General features: G+C 37.1%; 1 protein-coding gene across 7 annotated transcripts in view; it reads right to left on the minus strand.

Moving 5' to 3' along the window:
• Nucleotides 1-13,643, minus strand: part of LCOR (ligand dependent nuclear receptor corepressor) — an 87,634-nt gene that overhangs the window by 58,577 nt on the left and 15,414 nt on the right. The window contains exon 2 of one of the 7 annotated variants that reach the window (XM_030951703.1): nt 12,133-12,225. The exons of 5 other annotated variants lie outside the window; for them this stretch is intronic. The gene's annotated coding sequence lies outside the window, so the exon portion shown is untranslated. Of the gene's footprint in view, nt 1-12,132; nt 12,226-13,643 lie in introns of those variants that run through there. One more of the 7 variants, XM_030951707.1, reaches the window with a different exon arrangement.

A 13,643-nucleotide genomic window follows, 5' to 3' on the forward strand; every position in this document is an offset into this window, starting at 1 on the left:
ACTATGAAGGAAATAGTTTATTACACTTCAAGAGAGCAGTAATTCTAAAATAATTCTGACTTCATCCAGATCTAGTATCTAAGTTATGTTTTGGAGAGCAGTCTTCAAAAGGAAATGACAAACAGTGTTTCATTCCTCTGGGTGTCAGCAAAAGTGTCAGTGCACCAACATCTTCAGCAATCCGACGCAGGATGCTACAGAATTTGCAGGGTGCAACATGACTTAGATGGCAAAAGCATTGCTGAGGTACAACACTAAAAATATTATCTCAGAAAGAACCAAGAATCAAAAAAAAAAAAAGGTGAAATAACAGTCAAGAGTGAAGAGAAACAGGGAGAAATCAGAAAACAAGGTGGAAGAGGAGAAACTGGAAACACATCCCATTGAACAGCACCTTGTCAGGCAGAGAAGTAGCACTGCCTCCAAAAAAAGCCAATTCAGGCTTCAGGCAGTGGCAGGAACAGTGGGAAAGGGCCGACCAACCTGACCTAGAAGAAAAATAGGAGAATCAGGGTATTGACCCATGGGTTTGTAATGGTGAATAGTTTATAACGTTTTTAACATATGGGTAGAGACCCTCAGAATTTGACTTTGAAACGAAACCTTAAGGAAAATAGCTAACCAACCTTGTTCTTGATCTTGCTGTTTAGAACTTCTATTTTATATATATATATATATATGTATAAAAATCAAAATACTTCAGAAATTTTACTCAAACTCATCAATCTTTTAATAGTAACTGCCAGTGACTCATGCCCCACAGTTTGCCATGCATGCAATTGCACACTGAAGTCCCTGCCAAGTTTTACAGCTTGGATATTGTACGATTGTAGTTTGCTAGCCCACTGTTCTGAGTGATGCTAATGCCACTCGGATTTTATTAATATTAAATATTGGATTTAGCAGTTGCATAGCAACAGCAGAACATCTTATGTGCAATGTTTGACATTAAAAAAGGCAAATAAGGGAAGTATGAATGTATTCAAAAATTATACTAGAGACTGGTAAAACTGCCATAAAGCTGAACCCTATTCCCCACAAATGCAAAGTGCAATGCAGCAAAGGCAGTTTAAGCCCTGTGATGTTGTGTTCAGTCATTCAGGGCTCCAAAAGAGCAACTGTGTACAGTTAATCATGCAGAATACATTGAAAACAAAATCTTGAAAAAGGAGCTGCCTACTTTTTATAGTATTTTTTCTCTCCATTGTCACTGCTCTTAGAAGCTTGAAAAGAACATTTCTTTTCCCACCGATTGTCCTTTTCCATTTGGCAGATGATATTTTCCTGCATTTCAAATGGAACAGAAATTAACATGGCTCTCTCTGCTAAATTCCAGTTTCTATATTTTCATCGCCTGTATTTCAGTGTCTGACAGTTTATAGCAGCTGAAGAGCAGAGCCAGTGGAAAAGTTGCAGGAATAACAGAATTAGAAGAAAGAAAAAGAAAGAAAATTCCAATATTTTAGAAATCAGTATTAGATTTTCAGTATCAGTTGTATTTAGATCTCTGATATGCTCTTCACAATCAAAGCAGCCGCATATTTAACTCTCACAAATGTTACTGGTGACCTTTCCAATGAAAAACACTTTCTGGATGTTAGTATAAGAATTTAGAAAAAAATATTTTAATTTTTAAAAATCCCTCTGAATTTATAAACTTTAAAACATCTCTCTTTTCTAGAAGGCTCTCTAGGAAGTGAAGAATTAGAAAAAATAAATGCCAGAAAAAAAGAAAGAAAACACTTAGCACTGAAGCAAGGGTGGAATAACTTTTTAAATGCAGAGGTTGTTACACACTTATTCCTATTTTACAACAGTTAAACTGTAAACAAGTAAAGCCTCCCCTAAAACATCCTCTGGTAAAAATCAGAATATATACGTGCCATTTTTTCTGCTAAGGGTAGCAAGGAAAGAAATTAAAACTAAAGAGAAGGCAGGGGGGAAGGTTGACTATGCAGTCTTCAGCATGATCAATTTTCACTAGTTTTCTCTCTGCACCTAAACAGTTTTATTTTCATCTTTTCTTGGCATTTTTACCAAATATTTTGGCAGAAATTTAAACTGTAATTGTAGTTTGATGGCTAATGGTGTAAGACATCAATTTAACACAATAGTTTAATTTAAGCTTTGCAAAGGAAAAAAAACCAAAACAGTTAAGCCCTCATGTCATCTTCTCCCTTAAAACTGAGAGCCCATGTGATCATTAAGTAGCTACCAGGCTCCTTGGGATAATGTATCTAGTAATGCAAATTAGCCAGAGACACACTCTCTACTATAAAAACAGGAATGCAAGATCTTCAGAAAAAGATAGGGATGCACTTCTGGAGTGCCATTGACACAGAGCCTAGCATGTCAAACAATGCTTTTTTTCCCCCTCAAGACAGCACAGCTCAAATATGCCTTTGATAGTTACTACATAATTCAGCCCTAGATATATGTATCTAGTCAAAGCAGTAAAGCTTGACTTTAACTTACAGGTACAAATCATTTTGGGGGAAGTAAAAAACCACAGACTACTATTGCTTTGAGTGTATTATTACATAAATTGTTAATAACTCAAAAAAAAATCAGCATAGCAAGGGCAGAAAATTAAAAGCAACATACATAGTTGTCAACTCCTCAGCCCTTATCTATGCATATAAATTTAATCAGTGAATATCAATTTATAAACTAAACCTCAACAGACTTAATGAGTACTACTCAGGCCAGCAGTTAAGTACAGTAGGTCACAGAACCAGAGAATCAGAATATCCAGAGTTGGAAGTGATCCACAAGGATCAAATCAAACTGCAATGGACCAGTTGCAATAGAAATTAAGACAAGTGATTCATCAGCATTTATTGATAATAAACAGCCAAATATATAGCAATTTGCACATTAAAAGGACAACTTCAAAAAGCTGGAAATTTAGTCAAGTCACTTAAGACATTGGTTTGCTATATATTTTGTTTAAATTTCTTAACCATCTAAGAACATATCAGAAACCATCAAACCCATGGGGGAGAAAACCTGACCTGCTAAATGGGGGAAAAAAATTTAAAAAACAACAAAACCCAAACCCAAGTGACTAGGAGTAAAAGCACAAAGAGCAGACAAACAGTTGGATGATGGACAGGAAGACTCAGAGCAGAGAAGTTAAATCAAAACTCAGAAATGTTGCAAAAGTCAGAGAGGAGATGCAAACAGTTTTAAAGTAAGCAAAGATAAAATCAAAATCAAGGCACATATACATTGGGATTTTTAGATAAAATATGTAGGAGTATGGGAGTATATTACAAAACATTCAATAGAATGGCAATAATTCAACAAAATCTATCAAGGTGGTGTTACTAACATTTGTAAGTTAATTGTTTTAATATTCAATGGGGGTGTGCTGGTTTTTTTTCTGTGAGTTACTCAGAGTATTTGCAGGAGTGTTTAATTCCAAAAAGTCCTGAAATATTGCGGAAGTCCCAATGGACTCAAAAAAAAGAAAAAAAAATCCCTTTGCAATGTCACAACATTAAACAAGTTAGTACCAGGGTCTCAAACTGGTAAAGGTTTTCAAAACCAATGAATAGTTCTCAGGAATTGATAGCAAAAATGGTGTCAATCAACGTGGGCTTCCAGAAATTCTTATTAGAGTCTTATAAAACTAAAATTTTAATTAACAAGGGGTTTGATATAATATCTTTAGACTTTTGGCTGGCATGACACATCTTGACTAAAACCACATATTTTTAAAAAAACCCAAAATTAAAAAAAAAACCCTAAGGCAAACCAATGGGAAAAAAATTCAGTCAAATAAATACAAAACATTAAAAATCAATTAAGTGACAGCTCTTAAAATATTGGTGGCTGTGAGAAACTACTGGCAATGAGGTCCATCAGGTACTGGTTCTTGGCCCTGCGCCATTTGCCATTTCAGCCCTAGTCAGTGACTTGGAAGAAAGCAGACACTAAATTTGCTGGAGCTACAATGACAGGAAGAGCAGCAATTAACAAAAAGCCCAGGTCACAGAAGCTGCTTACAAAAGCAAATGCAATTAAACGCTACTTGGAAAGGGGGGTAGGGGGAATGGAGAAAGCCACAAATCACACATCTAGGAAAAGGAAAAACAGCTTCTCAAAGACACAGCAGATCCAGCAGCTGAAACTGGAAGCTGATCAAACTCAGCCAGACATTAGACACTCTTTAATTTTAAGGGTCCAACTGAAGACACAAGACACGCACCCTAAGACTGGATCATCCTTTTCCCTAATCTAAGACTCTGAAGGTGTTATTTAGGAAAGCATAGGCTGGTTGCTGAGATCTATTTCCTTTTCATTCTCTCCCAGCACCTGGATTCATCATGCTAGGAGTCTCATTAACTAGTTAGAACCAAGAGCCACCATCACATCAGGTTTTTACTGGATTTCTTGTGCCTACATTTTCTGGTCAAGATTGGTTATATTTATCCACAGCTATGGGATTTGAAGCAGGAATTAATTCAGAAAAATCCTACACTCTGTGTAACACGGGAATTCTGTCTCTTTCAGGACAAAAATCTATTAAACTTGAATGTTTCAGTCACAGGCATCTTAATAGAAAAGCAAGACCAAGCAACAAGGGAGGTGGAAAAAAGTCACAGGACAGTTATTAATACACACTAAGTCTCATGACATGCATGTAATTATAAGTTGTGAATATTCTTTTATTCATGCAACAAAATATAAGAAACTCCCATCTACCTATGATGAGAGATCTCGTTGTCTGCATGGAGACCAATTAAGGACTCCAACTACAAGGTAAATCAACTTTGCTTTAGCTTCTTGGGGAACAAAGTAAAAGCTGCACATCTCAACCAATTTTTCCAATTTCATGCTTCTCCATTCTTGTTAATGAAACTGCACTGTTCAGGGACTTACTGCAGACATTCCTGCTCCAGAGGATTATGAGGACCTTAAATATCAACCTGATTCTTTAAGATCAATATAGACACATGCATACAAAAGAAAAGAACTAAGGATTTTAAGACAGGTACTGTTTAAAAGGACAGATATATCCAAGCTCTGTATAGCAACACACAGCTCTTCTGTAGCTTTCTGCACCAAAACACCTTCCGTTCTCAAGACAGAATACAGAATAATGTGCTGAGGTCCCTAAACAGGAACTTGGAGCTCAAGAGAAAAAGAATTTTGGCTTTAGAGTAATGCTTTATTCACTGTAGAAGAGCATCTCCAGTAGAGAGGCTTCATTTGAAGCAATCAAGAAGCGAACAAGGCGCATGTTGTGCCAAACAGCCACTACGCCCCTGTTACAGTAACTAAATGCAGCAGTAAGCTGAGAAATCAAAAAAGCAGCAAAAAACTACAATAACTGTTGATAGAAGTGCTTCTGACTGACCATCAATCCTGCAGGATTTAATTAAAATTCCACTACTAGTCTGTAATTTTTATAAAAAAGCTGCAGCAGACCATCCACACTCTGCTCTCCAAACATCCCTCTCAACCAAGCTATTCCTTTTCCTCTGAGAACCAAGTCTAAGAACATTTTCTCTGATGCAATCCCAAACTCGCAGCAAGGCATTTAAAATTTAATGAGCTAAATATGACAGCATAACAGCTACATAAGAGCTGCAATCCACTTGCCTTCACAGCAGAAAAGTGCCTTGCCAAACACCCTAGAACAGGGGAGATCTCTCTGCTCTACAAGGCAGAGTAGAGAAGCAAAGCAAGTTACCAGCTTGTGTCACAGTACAAGAAATGGAAACAGGAGACTTTCCATCCAATGTTAGCACTCTAACTGGCAGGTTATCTCACTGATTACAACTAAAAATTCAACCCCTAAAAACCAGAAGTAACAAGTCATAAAGCTTGTTGCCTGAGTGCAGAGTATAGCAAAATATGGATCATCTCCTGCTTCCCTCCCACGAGGAGTATTTTTGTGTGAGCAATCTGATATCAAGAAGAGAATTACACAAAGGCATGCAAACTTCTTATTTCCAATCAAAAGTCTCAGAAGCAGAATTCAAGAAAAGCTAACAATATTGCAATGGCTGTCTCAAGATCCCCTCAAGATACATCAATTGTTCTGGCAGGCTGAGTTGCAATCTTCATATGGATTTGCAGGGGTGAAAGGATCCTCAAATTTATAGATACTGCACCACTAATCTGGCTAGCTGTTCAGGTCAGGGTTTGTAGGTTTCTGGTTTACATTTAACTCAAAATCAGGAGATTTATTGTATGACTATCTGGTTTCCTTCACAGTCACCACTAATGCAGGACCTAACTGGAATCTTCTCACATAAATACTTGCATTTTATTACCTCAGAAAATGAACCAGAAAATACAGACAGCACAAAATGACAAAGAATTATAACAGAGGAGTTTCAGTAACTACCAACTTTCTATGCATCCTTAAAAAAATATAGGTTTTACTTAATGGTAGAAGAGGATGTAATTTTTTTAAAAAAGAACTTAACTAAAGTAAAATCCAAACATATGAATTTTAAAAATAAAAACTGAAGTGGGATTTGCTTTTCAGTATCTCAGTTCAAAGACAGTGCCCTTATTTGTTCAACCTCCAGGTATGGAGTTCCAACAGGCAACCAGGTACAACTTTCACTGATAAGAAACTGTAAGAACTAGCTAGGAAGTTTACAGATTAGAAAAGTCAAATAGCTCAAGAATGAGAATGCACACTAGCACAAATCAGCATGGACCAAAATACAGAGACCCAAACATTTCTCAAACTTGAGGCTATTTTTTTTTATTTTTAACTGTATTGCATTACTTATTGCAGCAAAATAAAAACCTTGAAACTTTTTTCCCACTGGAGACAATCCGTTAATGCTTCACTCCCAAGCAAAGGTAAGGTGGTATTCATTAACTATCACTATTTATCCCCATGTGCCATGCTCCTAAGGCACAAACTTAAGAATAGCCTTGCAGTAGATGAAATTGATCTGCCTGGAAAATGCCTCCCACAGAAAAGATAGGATTTCCAGCAGCATCAATTCTCTGCTCCACTTTATTTCGTGGCCACAGTAATGCTCATGCCACAGACCAGGCCAGGTGTGCTATCAGGAACAACTTGCCACAAGCAGGTACAGCAGAGGTCCAAGCCAGTCTAAAGCACAGAAGAACCCTCCCTCTCCCACAGAAGCTGTCTATGTGGAAGCACAGGACACCAGTGGCTTGCACCCCAACCTCAAGAGATATTGGCACAGTGCAGAAGCATTAGAGGATGAGTTAACTGGCTGAGATATGAGCTATATTTCACACTCCACAACTGTCCTGTTTGAAGAGGGTTGCCTTACCTCAGCAATTCAGTCTTGCCTGACATTGTTCCCTGTCTGCAACACAGTCACCTACTGAAACCACATTAATTGAAATAATTCAAAGCTAAAAATCAGCCCAGAAACGGCAGGTACAAGCTGCTGAATCCACTTAAACAAGAACTGCCAGCAGAAAAAGCATATACCAAACCACAGCTGTGATCTAGAAAACTCCTGCAGTGTGACTCAGTTTCAACAACTTCTAATTCAATACATTATTCTTTTCCTTCAGCTCTCAAGTTGTAGATATCTCTTTCACCATCTCTACAGAGATTTTTCAGATCTATTCAAGTAATGAGCAAATGGGAATGAAAACATGATTCTCTTTAGGAAACTAAACATAATTACATCACCAATCATTGAACATCTGATGACCTTCAATGAACAGACCCATGAAAAAAATTGAACATTTCTGAGTTGAGAGGCGAATATACTGACTTGACCTGTAAGGTAAAAATCTCCAAGAGCATTTTTACTCTTCTTTTTGTGATTGTAAGTCTGTCTAGTGTAAAATAAACCTCCTCAATAAGCCATTACACAATTGCCTCAACGAACAGTACACCTTGACTCCCTCTAGCTCACAGCATCCTGAAAAATCTTATGGTATACAAAGATACAACACTATTAAGTCAAGTGATTATTTCACCACACCAGTGAATATCTAAATTCTGATTAAGAAGCTAACAAAAGCAAAGAAAGCTCTAGATGATGGAAAGAAAGCTGAATCATGACTACAGTGAATATGAAGCACAAGTGATGTTATGAGAAGGCTTTCCAGAAATGCAAGAAAAGTATCCTTAGCCTTTTCAGATGGACAACTCATTTCTGCCTCAATAGGAAGGATAATCTAGGCAAAATCAGAAGGTGATACAGGCAGCTACACAAAATGAAAGGGTAAATGAAAGCAGGGCAGGGAGTCACAAGTTATATACCTTAAAGAAAAACACTGAAAACAAATCAACACACATAGAGGAGTATCTTAACACTGAAAGACACAGAATTCATACCAGCTACAGGGCAGGTTATAGTGACTAATTGTCATCACTGAAGTCACACTTGCAAGTATACATCAAGCAAGGCATTATTCCATGAGCCTACAACACAAGGTACAAACCCAAAGGAAGCAAAACTAAGCCTAAAAATCCTCTCCAGCTTTATGGCTGTTTGCACAGCAGTAGTATTAAGAACACAAAGGCACAAAGTAAGTACATGACTACTCTTGCATACAGGAAGGAAGATACAGCTGCATTACTGTTGTTATTCTTGTGTCAACAGAACCAAATACTAACAGAAATATTCTTAAACTATCCTTCAGTCACACCTCGGGTTATGCCTATGCACTAAAGAAGCTGCAAGCCCTGATGTTCCTCTGGAAATAGAGAAGCATCAGCACAGCTGCTGACAACTTTGTAACAAAATATTACAGCAGAAAAACAATTTGGTGCTGAAATTAACTGCGGGAACTGAAATTGCCAGATGTGATGGAACATTACTCAGTGTAGATGAGGACCAGTAAACCTTTTCTAAAAAATAACTACACTCAGATGCCAGAAACTCACAGTAAATAGCTGTAAAAAAGCCTGACCTTTGGAGTTTAGTGAAATTTTCCCAAAGAGCAAGTGAGTCTCTCACTTTTGATGTCACATAATGTCTACCATCATTTCATGTTGAAACTCTTGGAGTCTTACTAACCCTTTAGGCTCAGACACACATCACCAATTCCATAAGCTGAGCTCAGACTGCTTAACCATCAGCATTTCTAATCACACTTTTGATTGGCAATATAAATTACTACAGAAGAACGTATAGAAGATTTTAAAAAGCAATCATTTTTGCTTGCCTTTTTTCTAGATTGGAACAATTTCCTGGCCTAGTCCAGTTACATCAGCAGGAACAAATGGCAGGACCAGGGAGGGACATCTTAGACAACACTGCAGAAATCAAAATCTGTCCAACTTAGTTTTTTACTCTCTCAGACTGCCTTTCCCTTATTCAGATTAAAGGCAGATATCTGAAATAAATACTGGATCAGAAGCAAAGATCATAGCCAGAAAAGATCCCTTGGAATTTGGTTGATGCAAAAGTAACATGATAGAGAACACAGATTTTACGATGGCCATTCAGGATTTCAAAGTTATTCCCAAGTACCTTTTCTGGATAGCTACAGTGGATTTGGTGTCTAATGGTATATTTAAAGCTTATAGTGCATTTAATTGAGTTATATACATAGTAATTTCAGTTCCTATCATCATCTTTAAGTCTTCCTCAAACCAAGCTGTTACGTGCAGCTTTTTGACACTGCTGATTTCTCCATCTCATTTATTCCAGACCTTCTGGAATTCCCGAAATATAGCATATATTATTTGCCTTCTTTAGTCAAATGTTTAATCCACTGTACTTTGGTTGAGGCCACCCTATACCATCATACATTGGTTTTCAATCTAGTTGAAGTTTTTTGCTTCAAAGCATCATTTGTGATCTGAACTTGAGAGAAGACAGCAGTCCCATACTTTCTGCATACTAAGTTTCTCGATGTCACTGTGTTGCAGCAGAATCTCAGGATATGCTAACAGTTAAACAAATTACAAGTTTCTAGTCAAGAACATCAAACTGTTACAAAGACAAAACATCTGAAGATAAGACTTCTACAACAGCCAGTCTTGCTCTAATTTTACAGTTAGTATCTCAGTAAAAAGGTCTTAGTAAACCTACTAAACCTCCCTCAGATCTTTTCAAAGAATGAAGTCACTATCATCACTAGGATGAGCAAAAGATCTGAAACCAATTCTTTCATGCTAAGTGAAGAAACACTGGGAGAGCACTCAGCCTTCCAAATCAGAAGTTAGTCTTTTGTTCCAAATCAGAATTAAATTTTCCAGGTAACCTATACACAAATCTTCTCAAGCTTGCCCACTCTGCTGTATTGCTAAATTCACCAGAAACTGAAGTATCTGCTACAACCTTTACAAGAAGAAACAAGAGAAACCCTTCCCAATTCTGAGTGCTGCTTTGCTAGAAGATTCAGCTTTTAAGATCAGTACCACTGTCCACTTATAATCAAAGCAGCTCTGTTTGTAACTTCTTAATTGTTCTTTCAGAGCAAAATCTCAGAAATGGATTTCCTAATCCACAGCTAGGAACTGCCAGCAGTACAGCCATATAAACAGCAAAGAAATTTGATGCAAACTGAGCTTCTGCAGGCTACACCTTCATAATCTGATCCTAAGGGATTAAAAATCTACAGTAGCACTAACAACTATTCAGTTTGTTGACATCTATGACACTTTATAAATATCTTCCCCTAAGATAATGTTTTCCCCTACAGAATTCTTCACACATAAGTTTCTCTAAAAGAAAAAGACTATCGTGCACACATAATGAATAAAGTATGGCATAAAGAGGGAACAGTAAATTACTGATGACTGTGTGTGCGAGAAGCATTAATAACTACTTCATGTGAGTGCCCTGCTCCCCACTACCATCAATTTTATATCTTAAGTACTATGGAAATTATTTCAAATATAGCCAACTTTTCAAAAAAGTTATCTTTGACACCAGAAATATTTTCAAGTTCAAGGAATATTAGACTTCTAGAACACATTGTAGTGACCATAACACACTTTTCTATGAAACCACAGTAATAATACCAGAGGTATGAGTGAAGGAAATCAGACACTAAAACAAAATGCAGTGGGATACTAGAACAAGTGTTGCAGAACAACTTGCACTAGTTCTTCTTTTGCCAAAGTAGCCAAGCTAAAGAAGAATTACAAATTTTTTATTACCCGTGTACAGAGCTGAACAGCACCAATGAAAATCCAAGCAGAGGAACTATACCTAATCACTGTAAAACCATAGCCAAGAAGGTCAGCAGCAGTTTTAACAAAAGAAATTCAACCCTCATGAAGAGAAGGTTCCTTTCATTTACAGGGGAAAAGGAACAGAAGCACACAGGAAAACTAAGGCTGGAAAGGAACCTGCAAAATCCACAGCTCCACAATGAACCCTGTATTCAGTATCCTAGTGACTTCAGTATTTTAAATACTTGCTTGCCTAGTGTTCAGTAAGTAATTCAATTAAATACAGTAGTAGTTGAACACATGGAACAGAGTAGCCAAGTCAAAAACCCAACATTTTTCAAAACAGCACATATTTTAATGCTGACTTTGTCTTTGAATTGCTAATTATTTCCATACAATTACTTGCATAACAGAAAACATGCAATACCTCATTTTGCAGTAGTGATATGATCACAAAACACATTTTTAAGGAAACTGCATTATCAAATCTGCAAAAATAGTTTAGCATAGGGTTTACTCTTTCAGACAACTGGCTCCTTATGAGTCCTATGACCTGTAATGCAGGGAATCAAAGAAGACTTCAATGTGCAATTTTGGGTTTTGTTAACGCTTATTTGATGCAAGTATTTCTATAGATATTTGACTATTTCAGGTATTTAAAAATCTCTCTTCATGCATTCATAAGTTTGAAACGGTCTTTCATAACTATCTTGAACATAGTCTAAAGATTTTATATGTTCATGGATTAACCTGTAGTTAATCTTATTACACAAAGAGCCAATACTTTCAAGAATGAGTGTTAAAGCTGTAACACTAAATAAGCTCATTTAAAAAGCAACCCTGAAATTCTTTTTACTCCTGCACCCATTTTAAAGTCACCAATAAGTACTAGTCAGACTGCAGAATATTTTTACCAGCAAGCTTCTGAATATGCATAATGCCAATAAAGTTAATTACATTTAAGAAATAATAGTCTATGTGCAATTAAGATACTGGCAACATTTTAATGCAAAAAAATGTTTAAATATACTAACATCCTAGTCTTGGGATATCCAGTCAAGCTACGCAAAGAGATGTGTTTGTCCCTTGCATACTCCCAAATGTGGAAGTAGGATCAGAAACTGGATCTGGAAGAAAGGGTAAACAGCACGTTAGTTAAATTCACAGAGGATACTATGTTCGGAGATGTTGCAAACATTAGTGAAGACAAATACATAAATGACCCAGAGAAAAAATAAAATTACTTTGGAAACAAAAACACCTCATGAAAAATAACTCGAAACACTCAATGTAGAAGAACCACAAGGATAGCAGAATAAAATGAAAGGAACCTAGAAGCAGCAACAGTGGACAGTCAGCTAAATATGTGCATTGAAAGACAGTCTGGAGTTGCAGAGGCACCAAACAGAGCAGGGAAATTAAAGTTCTTTCTACAGTCTTTGAGCCAATAACAATAGCAATCTCTCTGCACAATTGCCAGGGACTGAAAAATTCCCCTTCGTGCCCAGCAAGTGGAAAGCTCTCCTCAATGGCAAATCAAGTTCTGCAGGAGGTAGGGTTTAATTTTTTTTAAGCAAAGTTAACATACGGTTAGCATAAGCCTACGCAGCAGGCTCTTCCAGTACTTCTGCTGCTTGTGGCTTTGTGCAGAACAGGAGGAAGCTAAGAAAACGAATCCACTTTTACAGGTGCAACTCAACCTTGCATTGTTCAGATTTATTCCTGTGGTCCTTGAGAAAATAAACCAAAACTGCTAGTTCAACTACTAAAAAGAAAGAAGACATTTTTTTAAAAATCCTTCACCATTTACTTTTTGCCTTAAATTTACTTTTCCCAAGAATGACATCCACTCATCCATCAAGGCAGATGTCAGCACTATCCAGCTTTAATAGCAAAGATAACAGGAGGAAAGCATAGACTCTGCCTTCAGAAAGACTACAAGAGACTCCCCACCCACAACAGACAAATGCAAATGTAAAAGTTACAGTAACCAGCATACATCTCCAAGGATTGTCAAGTCTTTGTTTCTAAGAAATATTTCTAGACACAAACTAAGAACCATTTTTTCTGATTCATTCCCAAATTAACAAAATAGGCTAATTTTACAGAACTTGTTTCCCTCGGTAACAAGGGTTCCACGAGGCAACCATGTAGATGGTTTGTACTCATCGCAGTCCACAGACAAAAAAAAGAAAACAAAACCAAAGCAAAATAAAAAACTAAAATCCCAAACCAACAGGTTTAACATTTTACCAGAAGCCATCTTTCTGCCTATCATGTTGCTGAACATTAGGAGAAGCTCCAGCATGGAGACTTATGCTCCAGTTTATGCATCCCATCATCACAAGCAAATAGGAGACTGAAGGTTTTCCCTCTTGATGACTGTGAAGCTATGTGATTTCTGAAAGAAGTTATCCTATGCATATCTTCAGCTGCTGCTTGTGGTGTGATGGCAAGAACAAAACAGCTCCTACCAGTCTGCCTCATCTTGACAGAAACTGGTTAGCCCTGCATATTTCAATGGAGATTTAAACAACATGTTGCC

The sequence above is a fragment of the Camarhynchus parvulus genome, chromosome 6 (assembly GCF_901933205.1).
Source record: "Camarhynchus parvulus chromosome 6, STF_HiC, whole genome shotgun sequence".
NCBI classification, from domain to species: Eukaryota; Metazoa; Chordata; class Aves; order Passeriformes; family Thraupidae; genus Camarhynchus; species Camarhynchus parvulus.